Source organism: Pollicipes pollicipes, unplaced genomic scaffold, assembly GCF_011947565.3.
Source record: "Pollicipes pollicipes isolate AB1234 unplaced genomic scaffold, Ppol_2.1 Scaffold_5724;HRSCAF=6776_pilon_pilon_pilon, whole genome shotgun sequence".
Lineage (NCBI taxonomy): Eukaryota > Metazoa > Arthropoda > Thecostraca > Pollicipedomorpha > Pollicipedidae > Pollicipes > Pollicipes pollicipes.
In genome coordinates, this window is record NW_023596746.1 from 44,962,128 (window position 1) to 44,966,874 (window position 4,747).

Sequence of the window (4,747 nt, forward strand, 5' to 3'; positions counted from 1 at the left end):
CATGGATGGGGCACATGTTGGTGATTGTTTCACCAGTACGCCTCATGCATACGTCTAACACCGCAGCCCCACCCATCTACCATTCAACACGAACAGGATATCTGTTTGACGACACCGGCGCTTGTCCCGCTCGCTTTCATTGCTGGTAAATCAAAATGTTGCCACTGAATCGGCATCCTCAATTCACATCCTTTGGACTTCCCGACACTTAAATGAACTTGGTGTCCAGAACAGCTTAATACTTTGGGAACTGGTAGAAAACGATATTGCGCTTCTTTTGACTGCTAGTTTGTTACGAATTACGGTCAAATGGCCGAAGAAACCTAGGGTGGAGGTTTGGGTGGCACTTTAGGCACACGAGTGGAAAATAGATACATTCTCTTATCTATAGCAAAGTTACGACAAAAACGTTATCTAAACGGTGATTACTCTATGCTATGTTTTATTTTGACATAATTACAGCATGTCTAGCAGAAGTTAATTGAAGTTCAGTTATCTAATGCGCAAAGAATAGCTTTAAAACAGGCCGCTACTCATCTCGAAAAAAATATGCCAGAAATCAGCAAAATGCATGGTGCGACGAGAAAGGCAAATGAACACATAAAAACGCGATCATTTTGACTGAAAGGTTGTGGAATTTATAAACAATAGGGTATGGTTTGATACGCCTATAAACGTCATCCGTTCTCGCTGATAGGCGTAAGCGGGTGCCGCGTCTAGGGTGGCAATTGACATCCCTAGAGCGGCAATCGACATCCCGCCGCCAGCGAGGATGAAACTATCGGGGGCTAATCTGACGCTCGTGTTACGATCCTAATGTGTTTATCTTTGTGGTTTTAGCGTGGCTTGAGACCGGTGGATTACCAACGAAACAAGGCACGTTAGAGGTAGACCAGTGCGTCTCGTCGGAGTGGTATTTAAGGTTATTTTGCATTTGGGCTGGTTGTAACTGGCTCCAAATAATTAACACTCTAGTCATTACCTTGTGGTGTGATTGTGTCTCCATGATCGTGTGGTGTAATATGAGCATTTAAACGATGCTGGGTATGCTAGTAGCAATTAGCTTGCAGCTTCCAGCCTCATTGCACGCTGATTGGATCTGTCAATGCTTGCTGCATCATTGTTATCAAATAAAGTTAATTATCAATATATGTTTCTATGTGGTGTACCCATAACACATACTTTGTTGGCATGTAGCTCATTTCAATTAACCATGAACTAAAAAAGGATGCATTTGGGTCTCAGGATTATATTAAGATGCTCAGTTCAGGTCAGGCCAAATACAGACAGGATGAGACGTACAGGATTCACGGTATGATGGTTGCAGGAAGCAGGTATAATCTTCTTATTTCCTGAAGATGAAACTTTGCAGGAAGCATGATATGACGAAGGACGGGCCCTGGTTGACCCTGGGATGGTTCTTTGTTTGATTATCTGAAATACAAAGTCATATTGTAGCCATTTAATGCATCACATGGCACAAACATTGCCCATATCCAATGTGGGAAATACAACCTTTTGGCCAGGTGCTTTGTTAAGCTCTGAGTGACAGTTAATGGTACTCACAGAAAAAAGTTGATTGATTCTGCTGGTTGCTTTGTGGCGGAGAGGACTGAAAAGGAACACTGTGAGGATGTCTAAATGGATATGGGAAGGTGCTATTTTCCACCCAGATGTCCGAAAAAAATTAACAGTGCCGTTTCCGGTCAAGGGCTGAAGGGTCATTCCGTCCCATCGCGAAGTGTCTTCTGGCTATCATTCTGGTGACACGGGGCGGGATCTCCTGGTCGATCTGGAGGCCATTAGAAGGATATATCATATCACATTGTTTCAATCCCTGGCACGGGAGGCCATTCTGACCTGCGCATTTGGCCCCGGATCAGTACAGGAACCATCACTGACGCAACAACATCCCTGATAACCGCAGGCAGTCCGATAGTTTTTACATAGACTCCAGTTCCGTGTTTTTCTGTGGTCTTCAGAGATATTGAGTTCTCCCAGACCGTAGATCGTAAATCAAATGGGGTTACTAATTTGTATTCACATGGCTGACCCATGCTCGTCTTAAAATGCTCAAGATCCTCTCAGAGCTGATTACTGATAAGAAAACTACGTAATATGGTCTTGAACACGCGCGCTCGCAAGTCATAGCAACAACAGTCTCGACGCCCGGCGTTGCAGTTTCCAGGCCGTGCTTCATCGGTCTGGCAGCTGTAACACTAAGCGATGGCCAATGAGCAAATCGTCAACGGGGCGTTTTTCCGTACATCTAGACCATGGGCCAAAGTTATATTAAAAGAATGTCAATGTCTGCAAAAAACACGACACCGTTAAAAAGGATGGCGCTCTCCCGCCTGTTGTGAAAGGAAGACGGAACGGCAAATATGTCTTTTTTTCTCCCGCTGGCGTTTTTGTTATTCTGACGTATTTCTTACCGACAGCTTGGTTGGTGCCTTGTGTACCGGAGCAAAGAACCTTGCACAGGTTTATGGGTTAGCAAGGCATTATACATCTAGGAAAGTAGTACAGCAATTTTAGATATATATCTTACTAAATATTTAACACATATTGCACAAGTTTAAATCTTGAACAAAAAATGTGTTCTAAAAATACAACCTCTCGAATTATATTACCATAAACCTCCCTTGAGACTTTGTTTTAAAGGAGCTCACAGTGAAATGCGGTGGTATAACCAAAAATCTGCGCGCAAAGTGTGAGAAAACCTGCAATTTGATATCCCCGCGAGCTGTGCACGAGTGAGATCACGCTTATTTAAAAAAGAGTGCGAATCAGGCGTTTGAAATGGGTGTGATCATTGGGGATGAGTGCCAGTGACTTATAATGATCTTGATGTGATGGGGAGTGTGCGTGCGAGGTTTACTGTTGAGCGAGAACATTGTTTTGGTATTCCTGACGTCTGCTGACTCCCAATAAAATGTAATATATCGACACCTGCCTCTACCTTTAAGTTTGTTATTGAACAGGACAAGGCAGTGACGCTCGTTAACTGAAATAAACACTAGCGGCTATGTTGCAAGGATGCGCAGGAGCAGTTTGTTACTTTATTATGATCTTGCATGCATGCGCGATACATGCGTGCATTACATAAATGCGTGAGATCCTTGGGAGTTGTGGTTGTGAACGATTCGAAGGTAGGCTCCGAATGTTCGCCTCATCGTATCTTTTGGCAGTGTTCAAAACGTCCTTTGCATTTCAGGTACAACCATGCAGTTACGACGATGTAGCTTGATGAACGACTCCTTGTCCACACTTCAGAATTACACTTCTTATATCATCATTATTATGCAGTCATTATGAATAGATGTAACACAGCCTTGCGTTAACATGACCATCGCCATCACTAAATTACAACCATCACACCATACGTAAGTGTGTCTTGGCGCAAGCAACTTGCCAAGCGAAGCATAAGCGCGTGTGTACCATTGACGCGATAATAAACTAATTGTTTCTGAGTAAACAAAAGCTACTTGACATGTTCAGAGCACAGTCAGTTCATTATCACGCAAGGATATCACTTATTCAAGACAAAACATATCCTTATGACATCTGACATATCCTTACTGACATGTGAATGTTAGGCAAAACTTCGCGTTCATGGTGCCAGCAGGACCTGCAGTACAGAGCACCAAAGATGAGACGTATGTGGTGATAATACCGACGCCTAGTGCACGAGCCCCTCACTAACCTTTACACTTTCTCACTGAAAAATCGTTACATCACAAGCGACGTCTTCAGTCACAGGCCCGTCGTGGGAGTCCAGCTGTCTCGATCAGCCCACCAATCGAGTGGGTTTTCCCCGTTTGGATAAAGGCCTAACAACTAGACCGCACTTTGCACTAGCCAGTTACCGTCGCGGGCTACTATGAGGGCCGTTTACGCCCCCGACACATGACGTCACGTCACGCTATGCCGCCGCAGCCTGGCGGTCATCCTAACAGCGCCGAGCGCGTCAACCCCGACCGATTCGCAAGACGAGGTCTCGGGCAGGTGGCGGCGCTTATGCACGGCGCTTATGCTCAGAGGCGGCCATCGGCGTGCGATGGCGACGATCTTGACGTAGGCGTGAGCATGTTGCAGCAGCTCCATTGCCGATCGCAGGCTTCGCACGTAGGCGTTGGACTCCCTGAGGCTGACCGGCGTAGGCGCTGGACTCCCTGGGGCTGACCGACGTAGGCAGCCTGCCCTGGGGCTGACCGACTTTACCTTAGAAACAATCCAATGCATATTTGGCGCATATGCTATGGATATCAAATGCGCTGGTTGGGATCTTACTTTGTTGAGAAATCCCACAAGGGACGTATCCATAAAAACAGTCGACTATCATATATGGAAGCATGTCCTTGACTTATCCTTTTTTACACGAAGTCATGCGAAAGGCCTTAGCTGTGACCCAGCGCTGTTGTAGAGCATGGCGCGGGGTGCCCATAACGTGCAACCGCAACCGAACCCTTATACCACAGCACATGTACGTTCATCGTATAATGTGGGCCCGGGCGCTCATATGCTAGAGATCCTGGCGCTGACTTAAGCTGTAGAATTACACGTCCCCACACACCTGCTTCTCGCACCATGCAGCGGAGATGCAGCCACAGGGATAAGTAGCCAGTATCACCCTTTGGTATTTCGCCTTGACCTTATCGACTAGCCTTTTGCCGGCGGCGATAGGCCGCTCGAAATTCCTGACGCCTAGTTTGCGCTGGCCATGGTATGTCGGAAAGTACGATTC